This window comes from Pseudorasbora parva, chromosome 20 (assembly GCF_024679245.1).
Source record: "Pseudorasbora parva isolate DD20220531a chromosome 20, ASM2467924v1, whole genome shotgun sequence".
In the NCBI taxonomy this organism is placed as follows: Eukaryota; Metazoa; Chordata; class Actinopteri; order Cypriniformes; family Gobionidae; genus Pseudorasbora; species Pseudorasbora parva.
The window spans coordinates 25577961-25599543 of record NC_090191.1 but is presented as its reverse complement, the minus strand read 5'-3'; the positions used below and the strand labels follow the sequence as shown (position 1 = coordinate 25599543).

Below are 21583 nucleotides of genomic sequence, written 5' to 3'. Positions count from 1 at the left end.
GCCCTGAAGTACCCATTCAGTTAATCTTCCACCCTGACCACTCCTTGTCATTGAAGAGGGTTAAATTTAAGAGGGTTTCCATGGCGATTTGCCAGAATACATGGTGAATCAACATGTCATGTCACTTTGCAGCCTTTCATTTCTAGCTTCGATTTCTAAGAGAAAAAAAATGAGGCACAGAATTGCAGAGGTACGAAATGACAAAAAAAAATGTGTTCTTGTTCAAATTGCTCTTTTATATTCTTTAGATGTGAGAGTTGGACAAAGATCGCCAGATAAAGCATTGAGTTAGATTTATACAATAACAGCAGATCTGGGAATTTGCTTTAATCCTGACCAGTTGTTTGACTGAAGACAATATTAGAAGAGCTGTCTATAAGAACGCTATGAGGTGACATTGAATCAATGGCACTTAACAACAGATTGTGCACATTCATAAATTCTGTACACCTATCAAATACAGCCCTATTAAGGCTATAGTTTAATTTTTGTTTTAGTAGTTTAGAAAGTTTGTGTGCCTTTAAATAAACAAGTAATATAGTTTCATCTAAAATTGCATGCTTCTTGAAATTGAGATTTGGATTACATATCAATACGGTTTACCTTTTTTTATTACTAATTTAAGGTAATTATTCAATTGGCACGTTAACAATCTTAAGTTAAACGGTTACTGACAAGGCAACTTTTGGACTGTTCTACTAATACAATACCGGCTCTGAAGTTTCTTGCTTGTTTTATTTGTTTATTTATTTAATAGTTAGCTTGACATCCTATGCAAAGTTATATTTTAATTGCAGCATTTTAAGATTTTGCATTCTACCTCTTGCAAGCATGAACAGTCTGACATTTAATTTAACAAAAGAGATGACTCATTTACCCTTCTTACTTTTTATATCTTTGTTCATATGCAACAAGCTGGCCTTTAGAAGTGGAGGCATTGCACTGTGAAATTGTCAAACTCTTGAGAACAGCAACCGTGAGGTCCACAAAAGAGACATCAGGCGATCCATTGGGAACCATTATTAGCTATGTCCCCCATCCAGATTCAGGCCATTTCAAAATTAATGAACATCGGATGGAATAATAGCCACTCTACACGCATCTTTCTTCAAGACGGAAGGTCACATTACCCAGAATTCATCTCATTAATTAGCACCTGCCTTCCCTGACAGTGAGCCACCCTTGCTATTGATGGAGCTCTCTCTGGGGAAATCACAACCTCTACACCTAGACGTTCTTCTGAGACTTCTTTGTCTTCCTCTGCGCATGAACGTCTACAAGTCACCATGCCGGGACCTTCCATGTACACCATCCAGCTTCCAACCTCCTCAAGTACGTGAACACGTTCCCAGTAGGGTTTTGTAAACGTCCTTGTTCGTCCTTGCTCTGCCTCCAGCCGTTGCTTAGGATGTGCGAGGATGCTAATACTAGCTGAGAGGGTCATCTTAGTTGACTGCTGCCAGAACCATCGCCTGCTGACTGCATCATCATCCACGATAGCCAATGGCAGCCAAGGACTCAGTGATGCTGTGCCACTCTCACTGGAGGGATTCCGAAGGAAGTGCCTCGTGACGGTGCATGGTTAAACAGCCAAGAGTCTCTTTCTCTCTCCCTCCCTCTCTCTAATTCAGGACTGGATACATACACATTCTGGCTTCGAACAGGGATAGCACATTGCCATGCACACTACTCCCTGCAGGCTCAGCAGAGAATAGCGACAACAGCAGCTCTCTCGCTCTCTCTCCCACTCTCTCCACCTCTACCAGATAAGACTCCTCCTCTCCATCTCTCTGTGACTCCCTCTCTCCTGCATATGATCTGTACTTCACTTCCTCCCAGCTGAAGCAGGAGATAACAGCACTCTACATACAGGTAGGCATTCATATTTCCCTCTCTGAAGTTGCAGGTGTTCGGATGTTGCAGGTTTGTTTCGTATTGGATGCGATTCTGAAAGAGACCTATACTGGGACAGAGTAGAGCATGCCATCATAATGCCCGCCCCTACAGCGTGGCGTTTTGTTTTCACGCCAATGTTGGTTTTGGCAGCGTTTCCTTCCTCTTTCTGGGGGGCAAGGGAAGGTGGTAGTTTACTGGTTGGATGGTTCTTGTGAGAAACCCATCATCTACTGCCATGCTTAGTTGAGATCTGCTTATGCAAGTAGGGGAAATGATTTGCTTGTAGCTGGAGATCGGAGATGTGTTTTCTTATGTGTAGGGTTTGTGTGTGGGAGTGTGTGTGCGGGTGGACGGCTGAGGTTGGAAGGGAGGGGAGATGGAAGCTGAGAAGCTGTATTCATCCCAGGGAAACTAATCCCACAACAGTCCTCCGTATCTGATAAACACTCTCTTCGTCTTTTCTCCCTCTACCCTTCATGTGTGATGGGTTTATCTGTGGCAGTGGATAGTGGAGAAAATTATTCCAGAATAGCAGATAATTCCTCCAGTAAAAGAGATTCTTTCTTCCTTAGAAACCATTATTTGTTCTGCCCTGGGAGTCACGACTGCGAACGTATATTCAGAGACAGATGCTGTCTCCTTCAACCTCGAGTGGCAGCCGAAGAGAAAGTACGTTTGCCTCGCATCGTCCCTCATTCCGAATCTCAAGATTGTTATCAAACCATACTTGAGCTTCCTTCCCAACTCAAGCTCTCTTTTTTGTGCAATTGTTAGATTGCAAAACACACTAAAATCTCTTATAGTTATGTTGTAAAGAACTTGGACCATTGTGGCTAGCCGCTGCCCACACCAACAAATGCGCCTGTCATTATCTCATATCTGTGTTAGGCAGATCAGCGGTTGCTATGCACGCCTAGTGAGAACGAGGAGCAGGGATTGCTTGGCTGTAGCCTCGGGCTTATCCAATTCAGCTGTGCAGGTCCTCCTCTGGAATACATCAGTGCTTGAGGAGCTGCAGTAAAACTGTTGCTAAGTGATAACATAGGACCAGCATGAGGATTTTTTTTTTTAAAGTTTTTTGTTTAAAATAGACCACTACTCACATAAAGATGCATGTGTTTTGATTATCTCTGATTCTTATAAACTTGCCATCACAGCGATATTTTAATTTTACTGATATTTTGGCAGTGACATAATTGTGAACAAAGTTGGCGCTGGATTTGAGTTCTTATACTCTCAGTGATGAATATAATGATGTGTAATATTATATATAATAGGTTTATAATATTTATGTTTCCCTAAAAAAACCTTTTTGCACATGTACAAAAAAAATCATATGTATTTATTTATTTTTCTTATAATCAAAAATAACCATGGACATAAATTATTTTTGTATTATTATTATACACTTTTTATTTTGAGGTTTTCTTGTGACTCCTCATAATGTGTAATAATGGATAATTGTGAACGTGAATGGGTCCACAAAGGAAGTAAGCACTGGCTATGAATCATATCCCATCGATAAAATTCTTCACCTGAGCGAATCTGTTGGTTTGAGGAGTTCCATTTTCCCGAGGGTCTTAGCCGTAAAATCTCAGAGGTTTACTGACAACCACAACGACACGGCACAAAGATTGTACCTGTTGGGGCAATCTGGGATGGCAGATGTTGGCCCAAATATGTCACGCCCCCCCTGCAGTTGCCAAGGGCAACGTTGTGCATTATCAGCCTTGTTAAATATCCATTAATGAGGTGAGATACAAGCCCGGTACTGCCGAAAGGTGGAGTTAACCATCCCGTGTACTGCCTCTTACGCTCAGCAGGCTATCTGTGGAAGTCTTTAATGTCAGCCTGTGAGATTAGGATCACTCACCTGGATGATTTTTTTTTTTTATTCGCCTTCACAAAGTTCCTTCTTGTGTTGATATTGAAGGTAGAGAAATAAATGCGACCATGTGTACATATGTGTGTGTATCTGCAGACGCCAAAATGCTGTTGTTAGGAGTAATAGCAGCCAGAAGATAAAAATAGCGGGCTCTATTATGATTTGACCTTGGACAGCTGGCTGCTTGGCTGCAGATACCTGGGCGAGGGAAGTGTACGGATCACTGACATGCTCTGTGAAGAGTCTGGGGCAGCCATGATAAATGTGTGCAATAAGGGAGCGGTATGTTCTCATTGCGTTACACCACAGCCAGACACAGACACCTTCTAAACCGCACTCACTGAGGGTTTGAGTAACTGGGATAGATGCAGAAACCAATAATATATTACAAACATGGATAATTGAAGGTTATCTCATCTTTTTTTAATGCAATAGAACTTACAGTGACAAGTTCTAAGCAATATGGATGTTGTAATTTATATTCAATAGACTATTAGACTGAGCATTACAAGCTAGCAGTGTTGTTTTCTGACCCACACCGACAGCGAGGCAATAATTCTTCACCCAGTGACTGAGATGGAAAACAAAAAAAACAAGCTTGTGTTTGTACAGGCAAGCAGCAGGGGTCATACATATCACAAGCAACAAGGACTTGTGGGAAATACTGGTGAATAAATATCATTTGATGTTTCAGAGAACAGGAACACTCTCAAGGTCAGTAGGAGTCGAGAGTGATGAGATTGTACAGTTGACAAAATGCTTTTCCCTAATATATGCAATATAGACTTGTTTTAAAAGTCTTGTTTGAAATCGATGTATGCACATTTTTTATTTCCATATGTACTTTTACATTTGAATATACACACTTATTTATTTTCAATGTATTTATTCTTTTCTTTTAGGAACAAGCTTTGTGCATGCATCGCATACATTTGTTTAACATCAGTTCCAGGCCAGCATACTTCTATAAATAAACTTTTTACAAAGATTCTCAAAAATTAAACAAACTTTTTATAAAATTCTACATGGTTCTTGACCATACATAATACAAAATATTCATTCTGTAATTGCATTTGTTTTAATTAAAAGAGATTATACCCCACTGTATTGTACAGTGTGTAAAGTGACATTATGTAAATATGACACATAGTCCACCACTAATATACTGTAAATGATCTTGTAAATTCATAATATCGGCCAATATTAATTTTTTATATTGCAAAATACGGAAAATGTATCAAATATTACTCATGTGAATGCTAAATAGCTGAGTTCTGTTTTTATCTCTGTATATTTCTAAAAGGGAAATACAGTATATGCAATTGCCTTATCGGGGCTGCTCACTGTTCCACATATTGCTAAGCAACGGAGGAGAGGTCCTTAGAGAATGTAGCCAGCCTTCTGACTCCATAACAGCCTTGGCACATGCACACATACACACACAGATGGTGGTGAGCAGATCTCTTTCCATGGCGTTTGCTATGCCTGTGTTACCATGGCGGTTACATATGCACATAGTTAGCGAAGTGAGGTATGTCCCTCTCTTTAATCAGTGCACAAGGGGACAATCAAGTGGCGAAGCCTCACTTTAAGCCCGAATGACTACAATACACAGATATCAGTTTTCTGTGGTGGATTTAAAAATGGCACACTTCCCAGCCTCGACATCAGATCTGTCTATCTGTCTATCTATCTGTCTATCTATCTGTCTATCTATCTGTCTGTCTATCTATCTGTCTATCTATCTGTCTATCTATCTATCTGTCTATTTATCTATCTATCTATCTATCTATCTATCTATCTATCTATCTATCTATCTATCTATCTATCTATCTATCTATCTATCTATCTATCTATCTATCTATCTATCTATCTATCTATCTATCTATCTATCTATCTATCTATCTATCTATCTATCTATCTATCTATCTATCTATCTATCTATCTATCTATCTATCTATCTATCTATCTATCTATCTATCTATCTATCTAATCTAATCTAATCTAATCTAATCTACATATATTAGGTGATTTTGCTGCCAAATAAATTAAACACACCTATTTGAGTTATGATGCCAAAGCATGGTATTGTAAGTTGTAATAACAACATTAGGGTTTACATTGAAACCACTAAATACACATTATGTCCCATATCATTGAATATAAACCGATTGCTGGGCTACAAACATCAGCAAACCGTTTAGCAATCAAATGTGTCCGATGTAGACTACACATCTCTGATTTAGTTTTATATACATTTGTGGTCTTTGTAAACATGCATTGGACATATTGGATATATTAGACCACTGCGTCACCTTCTGCACAATTTTTATTTTTATTTTTTTACAGTCTGTTTTCTCTGTTTTTAAGACACCCTCTGTGGCCTTTGACATCAACTCATGCTCATTCTGTGCTGCTAATTGCTCAACCAATGCATTACATTTAGAATCCCATTTTGTTGATATGCTTATGGTCAAGCAGCCCCTTGCCTTTATCTGGTTTTAGAGGGATATGGCATTGATCGCTGTGGACCTACACTGATAATACTAGGATTACATGATCAATACAGACTTGATCAAAACAAAGAGGTAAAGCATTTTGGCTTTTCAGAAATCCTTCTCAAGGTATTGCTTGTAGCTCTGCCACGAATGTAACAGGGAAGTAATTCATATAAGTTTTTATTTATTTATTGTTTCTAGTTGTCCGTACACACAGTGGCATGTGATTGATGTTGCCAAATTGACCCAGGCAATAGAGATTTACCCTATAATGCTGATGATTTTGAACTGGACATAATTATCATAAGACCCAACCCCCAAATTTGTATAATTTTGAATTCACATTTTGATAATATTACAATACTCATATTTAAGTAATGATTTGGAACACTATTACTCATACACTCTCAGAAAAAAAGGTACAGTGCTGCTTCACCAAAAGTTAAAAGGTACATCTTTGTCCTTACTCACTCCTAAATGGTACATATTAGTACCTTAAAAAGTACATATCAGTACTCTAAGAGTGAAAATTAGTTTCTTAAAGGTACATATTAATACCTTTTCGGTTTTGTCCCTTAGGGTACCGCCCCAGTGACAGCAATGTCACTTTTTTTCTGACAGTGTAGATTTAAAACAAATACAATTGTTTTACTCTAATTCCTTGCAAAGAATTGATACACCTAAAAACAAAAACAAAACAAAAACAAAACAGAACAGTCACACTGTATGTACAATTAGGTCACTTCTAATAGCAAAATGTAACAAAATTATTTCAGAAAGAATGTTACTTAAAAAAAAACTATTTTTAAAAGTGACAGTCTGCAATTTAAGAGATGCTTCATAAATTCTCTTTCTTCATGGCTTGTCACACAAAAATTTCAAGCCACAACAATTCAGCATGAATTAAGAGTAATCGAATGTGTTCACAGAAGCATCAGCATTTAATTTGGGTAAAAACAAGACCTGGTGTCACCACTCAGAAATGGAGGGAAAAACAGGGGGAATTTCTCTTTAAATAAGTCATGACACAGACAGTCTTGAGGACCTATAGAGTACTATTACATCACAAGCACACATGCACCTATGACACACACACAATACATCATTGCATTATCCCTGGATAACTTCCGACTCACTATAAGCTCAGGTCTTATACATTATGCACTTACACACCGTTTGTCCAAAAAACACAGACATTTGATGCAGTTTTGACTCGTGACTGGGAACAAACAACCACACTTGCAGAAATCCACTGCTGCTCTGAAAAAAAAAAAAAAAAACTGCATCCACTCTTTCCTTAACACTGGGTTATTTTGGGAAGCAGAGCAAGGTTCAATTTCCCTCACAACCCTTAACACACTTCTTTAGTGACATAGTTGATTTTGTGGTCTAAATGACAGCGCTGCCAACGTCTCCCGTAACCTGAACGAAGCTCGTTGATGGGTTCTCTTTGGTTGATGTGCACACGCTCAGCCAGGAGAAGTGGCCATACAAGGAATTCCACCCTTTTTGATGTAATACATGGCCATGCTCAATTTTTTTTCTTCCAAAACTAGTTTGAATCCCGAAGGAGTTATTTGGAACAGAAATACTCCATCATACGTCCAACATTTTTTTTTTTTTGACATGTTGGCCATGTTTAGCATTAGAATTCACTGCTTTGACGGTGTAAATAAGTCATAATTTACACTGTGATAATTTACACAGTGTCATAATTTCCCCCCCCCCCCCCCACACACACACACCCAATTCCAAATCACCCTCTTAATCCATTTAATGCACAAAAATGTATTCGAATATTACTCACCCATACAGGGCTCGACAATAAGGTCCAGTGCTGGATCTTCACAGAAGATGATCATTTGCACATTTATAGAGCCTTAATTATTGGCCACAAGCCAAATTAAATATTCGAGCGCACATTGACTGGAAAGTGCCCGCGTCTCTAAGTTTGGTTTAGTTATACACATCCTAAGCGCGCCCACACATCTCACATTGCTCAAATATTCCCATAAAATTATGTCAAAATGCCCGTCTTGTCGAGGATCATGCTAAATCTACTTGGTAAACATGACATTTGCCAGTCAACGCAAGCGTTTTTCATTTTCACAAGTTTCATGGCCCACAGAAAATCTTGTATGAATGTCTGATTCGGAACATGCAATATATCAAAAGAAAGAACAGAGAACAGTTTGATTCTTGCTTCATGCATGTAATTTATTATTATTTTTTGAATGTGAGTAAGTTTCATGAAAAAATTAACTTTTGAGAAAAAGCTTAGAAAATCAAGTAAAAAAAAAAAAAAAAAAACTCCATCCGGATGGGGTTCAGAGTGATGATCAAAACACAGATGAAGAAGATTGAGTCCAGGAACACCACCAAAGCTTCAGTCATATAGCTAAATTCCTTCAGTAACAATAAGCAGTTTTGGCGTTTATTGTTTTTGATCAAATTTTTCATATTCATCTGCTTATATGAGATTGCTTGTTTCTGCGGCTTCTTCGCCTGTGTTTTGGAGATTTTGTTCTCAAACAGAAGATGCGTAATAGCACCGCCTACCGTATAACAGTGAGAGCTCTGAAAACTGGAAAATCTTGTCAATGGTGCAAAGCATTTTCTCATAAAAGATGAGATCAAGACAGAAAAAAGTTGCTCACTGCTCTTTACTGAATAACTTTAATAAGGATTAGTCTATATTTATCCAGTGAAGACTATGCAATAATATTTGACATTTGATTAATATTTCTGTACCTGAAAATCTAGTTTAGACCTAGGCCTACATGGGAAAACCTGAAAAGAACTGTTTATTTTATTTGTATGTTTGTTTTGTTGTATTTATTTGTGCTGTTACTTGTAATTTTACAATTTTTTCTTATTTTATTACTGACTGTCTTTGACAATATTTAAAATGTATTTGAGTTAGGCTAGTAGGTTTTGGAATCAACCTTATTTAGTAAAGTTTCATGGATCAAAAAGAATAACTTGGCCTATTTTATTTTATTTTATTACTTTTTATGGTGGGGCCAGTAAAAATGTTGGCAGAGCAACTAAAAAAATTGAACCACTGGCCTAACTGGGCCAGTAGAAAAAAAATTGTTGCTGTTGCTGCACCAAGATCTTAGGGATTACATGTTTTGGGGGGTTTTTAGTTATTTGGGGGTTAGTAGTAAAATAATATTTTTTCTTTCTTCCCTGAGAAAATTCTCATACCACAACATCAAAGTTCAATATTCCTGCTACAGGAGGACATCCTTTAAGCAGTAACGGATTTTAGCACTATATTTCACATGTCAGACGTTATTACATATATAGCCATAGCTAAATAGACACCCAAGTCATGCACTGTAGCACCCCACTGACACCCCCTGCTCCCACACCACTGCTTGAAGGTGAGTGTGTCGGAGTCAGGGGGGATTAATTATTACTAAAGGGCAGACTCTGCCACAAAGGTGGACTGGAGGACATTTTGAATGTTTTATGAATCTAATAATGGAGGAAAGACGAGAGCAAGAAAAAATGCCGCTGTGGTACAGTTTACTCATGTGCCATCAGGAGAAAATGATGCTACCCATGATGCATCAATGCATGTTCCCAGCCCACATTTGAGTCTAGAAGCAGATGTGAATATTCTGTGGCATTCAGTATTCACAAAGCAAACAGCATGAAGCAAATTTGTATAGATATTTAGGATGATTTAAGCTTTATATTTAAACTGGGTCATTAATGTAGTAGAAATGTAAAATTATTTTCAAATTTGGTGCCTTCTAGACTGAGAAAAGATTGTCTCATGAGGATGAAACACAACAACTCCAAGAATGCACTTGCTTCGCTGCTCTACGAGGCCACTCCCAAAACCACCGCTGGATTACTGGATCACTGTCCTACCGCATTCATTTTCATAATATCAGTTCAGTTAGAGAACAGACACTACAATTAAAAACTGAACGTGTCTGTTCAATATAATGTGAGAGAGACGATTGAGTGCCATGGCACAAATGCAGCAGGAGTCAGATTATGATCACGAGAGCTGAGGTAAGCGCGTCCGCGGCATGCATTCACAACGCGTTTTCAGTTCATGCCTTTGGAAGCTTAACTTTCGTAGGAATTCATTTGAAAAGTTGAAACACTCCGCACAGCTCCGTTTACATGAATGCCCACAGCTGCCCGAGCCAAGTGCTGTGAGTGCAATCCCACCACCCATGGACAATTTGATCACATGCTGAAATAGCGCCTCCTACTGGCTGTAGTCTTTAGCCTCTGGCCAAAAAATCCTCGGATGGTGCAAAATGACAATATTTGCGTCATCGGAGGATTTTTCCCAGAAATAAAATACATAAATCTCTCGTCTCAGCAGGATATGAGGGGGAGCACAATCATTCGAATATACTCCCGGGTTTCTACTGATACAAAGCCATATAATAAATCGTTGGAAGTAAGCCTTTAATAAAAAAAACTGTATCTTTAACTACATTATCACATTTTGAGACATACACATTTTGAGTTTGCCAAGGCTGAGAGTAAATCAATGTTACATTTTAAATTGTTAGTTCAGTGAAAACGTCAATAAACTGAAATATTTTGCGACTCTTTTGGACTAAATCATTAAAAGAAACAACTAATTTGTTCATGAAATGGGCTGTACTGGTAGCACTGTATGATTGTTTTTGAGCTCAGCCAGTGAAGACAATGCAATAGAAAGACCTGTTGTCTTGATTATTTCACAGTATGCAGTCTTTTTATCTCATCACATTCAATTCAGAAGCTCACAACTCTAGTAAAATATAGAGCAAGAGATTTAGAAAAGTAGCCTAGTGCAGGAAACACAACAGTTAAACTGTAATCAGAAACATGAGTCAAACAAAAAATGTGTGTGTGGGTGCGTGTTATTGAAGGAGCCGTAGTTTTCCCACTAGTGCTGACTAGTTATTGTGTTTGCCCTTATATTGAACAGATCCTACTGTCTTTTATTGCAATGGTGGATCCCCCCTACCAGAGTCCATATAGGCACTCTGATTGAGTTTGAACACCTTGATGAAGAGAGAGAAAATGTATATCTGATCTCTATTTATACTCTTTAGTCTTAAAAGAACATTTAAAAAATATGTTATATAATTAATATAAATGAATACAAATTGTTCAGTATATCTTTATGTACAGTTGTGGTCTTTATGTAGAAAAAAAGTGACAAAATTATACTTTTGTGGTCCACTGAAGTTATCCAATTTCTAGTGACATTATGATAATTCTATAATTACAATTGGGACCCCCATGAAAATGAGACGTTACATCTCAAGGGGCTATCCTCTTAATAAATTCTATTCCTTGAAGTCTTAAATGGCTCTTATCATAACAGGAGCACGGTGCACACACTGGCCGCTTCTTCCTAAATCCCTGCCATGATCCTCCTCTCATGCAAACATCCTCGCTGTCGCTATGGCGACCAAGTCTCCTGCCCGCCGTGGCTCGTCTCCATGAAGATTTACCATGCTTATTCCCTCTGTGTGCTGTTGGGCTTCTAGTGTAAAATACTACAAATGACTTACCACATTTAACTCAAGCTAACATTAAAAAGGGTTTGTATTCTAGATTCCTTGCCGTGCCACATGTCACTGTCTCCTTTTTAATCTTCCATCTAAACAGTCTGGTTTTGCTTCCTGTGGTCAATTGCGGAGTCAAGTCAGTGCTTTTTTGTCAGAAAACGAAGTTGTTTGCGAGCTTGCCGCAACCCAATTGCTGGAATAATAATATGCAACAACAGGCCCATAGCACATCTCTCGCAGCGAAAAAGTCACATCAGCCGGCCTCACGCTCTGCTTCTCTCGGTTTCGTCTCCTCTTTGTTTGTCTCTTGCTTGTTTAAGCGGCTGACACATTTGGGGCTCCCCTAAAGGACGTACCGTTTGAAGTGCTCGCGGTGCTGTCTGCACACGCTGTGTCGCGCCGAGACTAAAATGAGGCTTTCCCTAAAACATGTCCACCCAGCCCCATGTAAAAACACTCATTATCCACTCGCCTAACGGGCTGCGCTCTTCAGCAGGGAGCCAGGCCAGTCCTATTATTGGCTAATGTAATGATTTATAAAAGAGAGGCAGGCACAAAGATTATCTAATGAAGAAAATACAAGACTGCGAGAGATTAATGCCATGCTGAACTCCACGCTACCCTTCCATGATTGAATCACACTCGACAATCTCAGATGAGTCTTCTCTATTTTCCGTAGTACAATGACAATTTTGTGAATTAACTCTCATGATGGGAAGAGCTAAGCTTTTTTCATTACTTTTTGTGTTTTTGATGTCTTATTTTCTATTAGGTAAGCAACTTGAGGGATTTAAGGAGAAATGTGTTTTTGTTAAATGCGACTTTAGATCTAGCTAACATCTTTGTTTTGCCGTTGATTGCTTTCAAATAATTTTGACTCATCCTTAGTTTGAATAAATGAAAAACATATTAACAGCACTTTTGATGGAAGCTTTGCAAACCTATAGGGTTTAAATGCAGAAATGTTAAGATTTAGTAATAACATTTCTCAGTAACTTTTATCACTGCATTACTGACAAAAATCTGGTGGAGTTTGTCATATGTAATGGTTAATTTTGCGTCCCTTCCATGTTCCCGGAGTGTACTTTTTTCATAGTCATGACATGAGTTGAAAGATTGTGGTGATTATGATCTCTTAAAAACCTGTTCCTTTCTGTGCAAAGTAAAGATTTGTTATTTTATGTGCCACATGTACTGTTGAAACCAGTGTTACAGCTGCCTTTTTAAAATGTTTATTTGTGGGTGTGCATATTTTCCTGCTGGGGATTCATTTGTAAGTTCACTACTGTGAAGCTTTAACATTTTTATTACATAATGAATAATTCAATCAAAATCATTGTCTTTGGTTTTTAACAGCACACTGCATTGTAGAAAGAGCTTAAAGGACAACTCTGGGTAATTTCTAAGTTAATCTAGATTGTTATACCTTTGTGAGTACAGTCTATAGAAAAAAAATGCCCATAGCCCCTACTCAGCTAAAATGGCAGTTATGGGGGCATAAACGTAACTGGTGTCTTTGTGCCTCTTAACAGACACGAAAAGATATTCAAATGTCTGTCCATGAACAGGGCACTTACATGACAACGAGATGCATTTAGCCACTTGTTTAAATTCACCTAAATAGTGTTTTAGACGGCCAGTAGTCTTGCGCTGAAGTCCCGTGGGAACTCAGTTAGCCGGAAGAAAGGCAAATAGTCCAGTTGGGAAGAGCGTTGTGTGTGTTAAGCATGATTATTGTATTACTGCACATCTTTCCTCAAGCCGTGTGTGCCCAAATGGAAGAATAAATAAAGTTTACATTACCTCCACAGTGGTTGCACTTGTCTTCGACCACGGAAGGGCATTTTTCTTCAACCAGTCCCTCTGTGTAAGTTAGTCATCCTTGTCAAATTTGGCTGCAAATGTTTGCATTCTGTTGCCACAATTCGGAAAGGCACAAACGCGAACCATTTCTTCACTCGATCCTCACTCTAGTGATTAGTGATGTCTGGTTCGCGAATTACCTGTTCTTTTTAGCCGGTTCTTTTTAGGGAACCAGGCGAACCAGTTCACCAAATCGGACTGAATCGTTCTAAACGGATCGCGTCTCAAATCAGCGCTGATCCCACAAGTTACTTTAGTTACTCACTTTCTGACATGAGTGACAGTCCCTTCGAATAGAAATACATTAATGTCTTGAATTATATGTTGTAACTGTAAGCCGCTGATACTGAGTACGTGCATGTAACTGAATGTACAGCAGTTCTTGGGTCACCAGTACAGAATCGAAAACCGTTTCTTTCGGACACATTCGTTACTGAGAGCCGATGAGCAGAGCAATGAGATCACTCTTCGTACACACAACGCTCTTCCCAACTGGACTATTTGCCTTTTTTTCCGGCTACAACCAAGTTCCCACGGGACTATAGTGCAAAGATACAGCTAGCCATCTAACACACTGTTTAGGTGAATTTAAACAATGGCTAGGTGGCTAAACGCATCTCATTGTCATGTAAGGGCCCTGTTCATGGACAGACATTTTAAATGTCTGTTCACAGTTGCGATATGAACTCATAATTGTGAGTTAGAAAGTCAGAATCATGTTATATAAAGTCAGAATTGCAAGATATAAAGTCAGAATTGCATTAGCCTATATAAAGTCAGAATTGTGAGATATAAAGTCAAAATTGTATTAGCCTAAAGTCAGAATTGCAAGTAAGAAAGTCAGAATTATTTTATATAAAGTTGAAGTGCCTGATATAAACTCATAATTTTTAGTTAGAAAGTCAGAATTGTGTAATCTTGTATTTGTGACTTAATATCACGCAATTCTGAGAAAAGTTAGAATCGCGAGATGTAAACTCGCAATTGCAAAAAAAAAGAAGAAAAAAAAGTTGCAATTACCTTTTTTAATGTTTATTCTTTGGCTGAAAGCTTTCATACTTCTTTTTGATCAAGTATGCCAGACTTCTTAAGTCATTTAGTCAGGATAAACCCCGCCCATGATCGACTTTCATTCATATTTGCCTTCATCCAATCAAGAAAAGATGGATAGAACCAAATCTCTGCTAGATCTTTTATAGGTTATGATAATCTGATTCACACAAATGTACGTCACTTGCATTGCGACTTTGAATAGAAGGACCACAGTGAAGTAGTGGTCTTGGTGTTTACCTCATTTTTGTATATGAAAAAACAAAAGGATCATTTGCCAATCAAAATCAATGAAATTTGGAAGGTTAGCATGTGTATAATATAATATACAGATGGCGAGAGTATGACACACAGTGACCTGACAGCCAAAGCTTTTCTGGAGACATGTGAAGAGGAAGTCAAAGTAGACACGGCAGGTAGATATGGGATTGTTTCAAACTGTTGTGCTGTGTTGTTTCTTGGATGGATGCATCATGAGGTGCCAAAATGTGTGTAGACAGTCTTGCAATTTCTCTTTCTTTACTCAAGTTTACTGAGGCATATGGCAAGAAAATTGAGAGTGGAAGAGAAAGGTTGATAGAGACAGCGAAAATGAGAGGTCAGGTTGTGATCTCAGCAGGACCGACTGCTTCCTGTTCCTTGCAGTCTTGGTTCCCAGCAGGAGGTACATAGTCACACAGACACTATACAGAGTCTTGTTTCTCAACAAGCTGGACACAACAGTCCCTCTTACACTTTGCTTTGATGGCATCCACGTGATAAAGCCAATCACTTTTGGTAACCTTAATTACTTAGGCAGATTAGAAAGTGACATACAGTACTGGCTAACTGAGTAACTGTTTCAGCTGAACTTAATGAAAAAGCATGTTAACTACACATGCATGAATCCTACACCTGAAATCATTAATGACACTTATGCTCAAATGAATACAAGCCTTGCAGCCAGGGATGATAAACATGGATCTAACAGATGTTTCATGTTCATGGAATCCACATGAGGGGTGTTTATTGGCAAGATGGATATGATTTTGTCGGTAATGAAAGAACTTGCATACAAGACGTGACAACGTGAAGATGAATTGTGAGGATGCTGAGAGATTTGTCAGAAAGAGTGGGATAAGTGGTTGCTTATTTAACCTAAGTGTTGTAAATGATGGGATGCCACAAACAGGCTCCTCTTTAACTTTCTCGAAGAACTCCGTTAACACAAGTCGTGCAATATCATCTGTCATGGCAGCACTTGTTCATTTAATTTCACATTGTGGAGGTTTCACTCATGCTTTGTGCCGGCAGTCCTTGCCGAATGCTTATCTACCTCAGCCGTCAACCTCTGAGAACATAAGAGACCAAGATTGATCTTCTACAGCATAAAGGATGACGGATAGACAATCCAACGAATGTGATTATACTATATCAGTTCTATTTGCCAAAACTACATCAATAACGCCGACGTGAGAACAGGTTATCGGAATAAGGAGGGGTAATAGGTATGCGAACGTGAGAAGAGGTTGAGAGAGAGACTGCATCCATGATAAATGTAGGGCGAGACGTAAACACCAGGACACGGTGTCCCTTGGTCTAAGGCGATAAGCGCCGTGTTAAAGGGCCACTCGTGTGCGGAGCAGGAATTTCAATTTGTTTCCATTTAGCCGTCTCGTCAAGGACAGCTTCAATGTCATGAGAAACCTTCCACATTGAGTCCCACTTACAGATTACCAGACTCTTCAATCAATAACCTTGCATTGCTTGTCTGCACATGCCCACCCGCCATATGTCAAGACATATAGCACCTATAAAGACTTTGAAAAGCAAAGCTGACCTCAGTGTAATGCACAATAGAAGGCATTGGTCTTCATGTACAAAGCAATTACCGATGCAAGATCTGTCCCTGCTCTCAAACCGAGAAGATATACTCGATGTAAAAATTAAGATGCAATCTAAAAATCAGTTGTCGATCACCATTCAAGTTGATGTTACACTGTCAGATAAAAGAAAAAAAAAAACGATATTTACTTTCTTTTACTTTAAAAAAAAAAAAGTATACTAACTGCTCAGCTTTCAGTTAAGCAATTATTGGAAAGACTCAATGTAGACAGGATGTTGCAGTGAAGGACTGCTGCCACTAGGTACTGCTCCTACCTGACAACTGGAACTCTCCATTCTCATGACACACAGGTTGGCACCCGGCAGTCAGGTGAATCGGTATACAAGCGCTGCTTTCTGAGAGGCTTAAGGAAGTCATTGTTTAGTAGGAGGTGCATGTAGCTTCGAATGAACATTACCTGGATTATCTGGGCAATTTTAAGCTGAGATGCAGAGGAAACATCTTTAAAGGTGACTGATCATAAAAATAAAACCTTTTTAGAGAGTGGGAGTCTTGTCTTAATGTTACTTAGGTATACTTTGATCAATATCTCATCATCCCCATCTCAAAAATAAGATTTTCTCTCTCTCTATCTCTCTGATCTAGTGGATTTTAACTTTGCCCACTGACTCCAAATTGCCTCAGGTTGGGCAGCTGCTGAGATGCGTTTCTCTTTGGGTGACGTCAAAGATTTCTGTCTGGTGGTGTAACACAAGGTGCTGTACAACCTTCTGCATGCTGATCATAGATGCTTGAAGCATTACTGACAAAACATCCCCCACCGGTTTCAGTAAGCCAGCCTTCATGTAGTTTTGTGAAGCCACACTTTTGAGTGGTATTGATGTCTGGTCCATATTGCGGCCAGACTATTAGGTGTAGTTTATTTGTAATGTTTTACCACAATAATAGACTGGTGTGAAGGCAATTAATGTACATAATGCTGCTTTAGTCTCTAGAAATGGTTGTACAGGAAATATCAAAAAAATTAAACATATCAGCCAATCAGATTAAAGCTCGCAAGATGAAGTAAAATTCATGATTGTGAGTAATATCAAAGTCCATTTCAAGGAAAGTCTGTTTACTCACAGCCATATTTTTATGATAAGTCGCCTTTGCAAAGCCTCATGGCAGTTATTTTGGGCATCCAAGACCAAATCCTTTCTATTTGAATGGGGGATTCCTGAAATCTCGAAAGCTGTTTGCTGAACTTACAATGAAATAACATTTAAAATCTGTAACATAATTTGACATGGACTGTCCAATAAGTTTTGTATGCTCGAAAAGCATAAAAAATGCGCATGTGCAGTATTAAGCACAGGGTTTTATGGGAATCAGAGCTTCTAACGGCAGCTGCAGTGACACAGTGACTTGACCAATCTGCGATTGGCTCGCTTAGAAGGCAGGACGTTATCCGCTACATTGCATGTATAGCCAGCGTTAGGGATGTCACGGTACCAAAATTCCAGTAGTTGCTACCAATACCATACAAATTTGACTGTACTCAAACGAAACTCAAAACAGAAAAAAAATAGTTTTATTGTATTTAACTATGTTTAAAAAATGTTATTAAATTCAATTAGTTTATTATTTATGATAATAATTATAAGTAAATAATACATAAACATTAAAAGAATAGCCTATGCTGTGTAAAATTAAACATTAGTTAAAGATCAAATGAAAAATAAGCAACCATCTAGGCATAATTATTATTATTAGTAGAGGCGTATTATTATTATTACATAGAGACATAGCTAAATCTAATTTACAACATAATGTATTCTGTCAATTTCTTAACGTTACACCAAACTTTTATTTTGACGGGTTGCCTGAGTGTCTGTGTTCATATGACCGTTTTCTCAAATGAAACGGTGAATTCTTTGGAAAATGATGGTTCATGCGTTTGTGTCCTCATAAAGTGACACATGGCAGTTGGCAGAGACTACAATGACAGCGAGCAAGTGTCACACTTGTGTGTGTGCGGTCGGCGCCCGTCATTCACACGGAGACGCAAAACATGCAGGAGTAATATTTAAATAGTATTTTGCAGTTTAATATTCACATACAATAGTATATAATGGCTACAGTCTGGAGCCCTGTGCTTAGATTAACACGGAAGTGACTGAAGAACGCAGCTGCGGGTAATGGATATACTCAGAGTTGGTACTACCGGTACTAGAGAAATGGTGGTATCGTCCGTAAGAAAATTTCAGTACTGACTTGGTACCGGTACTTGTGACATCCCTAGCCAGCGTGGTGTGTGTTTTGAAACCAGAACCACTGCTTTGTATAAATGTATTTTTTTAAATAATTAAAAGTTAGCACTGTTGCTTTTTGTGGTCAGGCACTTGTGTGTGTCACTACTGCATGCGTGTCATTTTTATTATTAACGTTTTACCAAAATCAAGCTCAAATGGAGTTACGAGTTTGTTTGTTTCTACATAATGTCGAAGATTTTTCTTTAGTCTGTTATTAGAACAGCCGCATTCTAAGTATTTTGTAGTAACTTTTTTTTTTTAAATCAAAATTTACTTTAGCTACAGTATGTGGATGATCAGTTTGTCTTGTAATTTAATATATTTGGCCACAATCTTTTGCTATTTAAGATTGTTTTCATTATTCATAATGAAAACACTGTATATTTAAAAACAAAACAAACAAAAAACAGTTTTTTTTAATTTACCCTTGCTCTGCAAAGAAGCAGAGACAATCTCCAAAAATGTTTGCAGGACTTCATTCACGATTGAGGAGGGTGGAGCTACTGTATGAGGTTTTGCAGATGGTTTTGAGAATCCACTCGAGTTATGAAGTTTAATCACAAGCTCTATTATTTTGTTCTACCGAGGCTCTGGTATAAAGTATAGGCATAAAATGTAAGGAAATTTAACATTATTAACCGGTTACAGAAGGACTGCATGAACAGAAACATTAAAATACTGCTTCTGTTGGGAGTGAACCAACTGATTTCATTTGAGAAATTAAGGCAGTTCTGAAGGCAAAAGGAGGTCAAACACAGTATTATAGTGTTCCTAATAATCCTTTAGGTGAGTGTATGTCTCTTTCCTCCTTCTCAATCTACATTTCTCTGTCCTGCTGTCCTTTAGTTGTCATATAATAAGTGTCCCTCCCCATTTCTTCCTATTTCCACCTACACCAAAATGCATCTCTCTGATCCCTATGTAGACTCTCCTTGCACATAGCCATAGGCATGTTATTGAGCCTTTGTCTTTCATCTAATTTACAGGGACGCCCACAAAACAAATGGATGAGTTAAGGGAGGGGATGTTGTCAGACCAGAGACATTGTTCCACTCATTTATCATCTCTTCCCATTTGCTGTTGGTTGCAATATTACCGTGGGTAATGCCAGAATGTTTCAGCAAACATCCTTTGACGTTTATTTGATAAAGTGTGTTTGTTCCAGCTGCTGTTAGATCTGAGCCCGGGGACAGAGTGGAGACAAACGTTTGGTAACTGCCATCCATGCAGCGAATGTCTCGAGGCCTGGAGCTGTGGCTGAGACAGACGGAGTCTCAAAAACCAAATCCCATATTTTCAAAAAATAGTGTAATCTGATATTGCTGCAGATCTAAAAACGTTATTAAACTGACTCTGTAATTTCTGATTTCATGAGCCACCAATTTGTTAGATTGCTTAGCAACCATAAACAGGCAACCTTTAATTAACTATATTACTTGTAGATAGAATGTTTATTTTGTCTGTAATAACTATGAATGTAGCTATTCGTTATGAACTTAGTTTTGCATTATTTCATATTGTATTACAGTGATTTTTACCATTGTTTGGCCTTAATATTTTGTGCCTCAGACCTCCCTTCTTACTGGTAGAATAACATTTATGGCCTTTTGCCTATTTCTTTATGTTTGGCAAGGCCTGTTGTGGAGAGATTTTGACCAAACATGTTCAATCTATCTGTATGTACAGGTGGTGGACAAGAAATGCAGGGAGCTGGATTTAAACTTTATTTATAACAACAGAAATAACTAAAATACTCATTATTGGTCATACAGATAAGTGTAAGACATTCGTTAAAAGCACAGTTTTATTGCTATTGGTACACAAATAAACGTTATTAGTGTACCTTCACAAAAGCAACAAACATTATAATACAGTATGTTTGTATTGGTTAATTAGAATATCCAGATTATTTCCCTAATCTTCGTTAAGATTTGTATTATTAGTTTACTTAAATTAGTTCATACTTATATTAAATATTTATATTTAAATTGAATGCAACACATTCTCACTAGTACAAAACACTTTGTTTTTGTACCTGTAAAATGGCAATAAACTTGAGCAATAGTCTTGAGCAATAACAATAGTCAAAACAAAATATCTAAATTAGAAGATTGAACTCAACAAGCTAGTCTAGAAAAGTGTATTTCTCCAGAATCCTATAGGCACACACTAAAGCCCCCTGAATTTAGGCATGGGTGAAAGTTAGAATTTATAACTCATTGCTTTTTTCCACATTTGGTAGTGTCATGCTGTGTGAATGGTGTCAGGAGTGTCTGTTCTTAATGATGGAGGTTTGACGTCAGTCTGGGGGTAATGAACACTCAGTGGTGACATGATCATCCTATTCATACCCTTTAAAATACACTGACTCATGGGAGATCTGTTTGGGTCAGGCTGTGAATAAGTTGTCAGGTGTTGACCCCAAGGCCTACATGCAACATCTGGGCTTTTTTTAATGATTTTATTTTCATATTTCTTTTCTTCCTTTTTTTTTGTCAATAAATACACAAGAATGACTATATCATTTCAAATTAATTCAACTGAATAATTAGACTGATTCTAATTGTCTGTGGGCACATTCAATCAGCATTTGAACATTTAATTTAACATGTATTTATATTTATTTACTAGTAATTAGCAGGAAGTTTTGCTAAGATCTGCCTAATATTTAAAATGATTTGTAGTTGGTTACATAATTACTAGACCTACTGCCAGGGCTGAGTATGTATGTC

At 38.0% G+C, this 21583-nt stretch overlaps 1 protein-coding gene across 3 annotated transcripts in view; it reads left to right on the top strand.

The window, feature by feature from the left end:
- The first annotated feature begins 1620 nt into the window (after positions 1-1620).
- The window catches only part of syt1a (synaptotagmin Ia), a 247678-nt gene continuing 227715 nt past the window's right edge, over positions 1621-21583 (top strand). For 2 of the 3 annotated variants that reach the window (XM_067428380.1, XM_067428379.1), the window contains exon 1: positions 1621-1872. The gene's annotated coding sequence lies outside the window, so the exon portion shown is untranslated. The remainder of the gene's footprint in view (positions 1873-21583) is intronic. The other variant, XM_067428382.1, reaches the window with a different exon arrangement.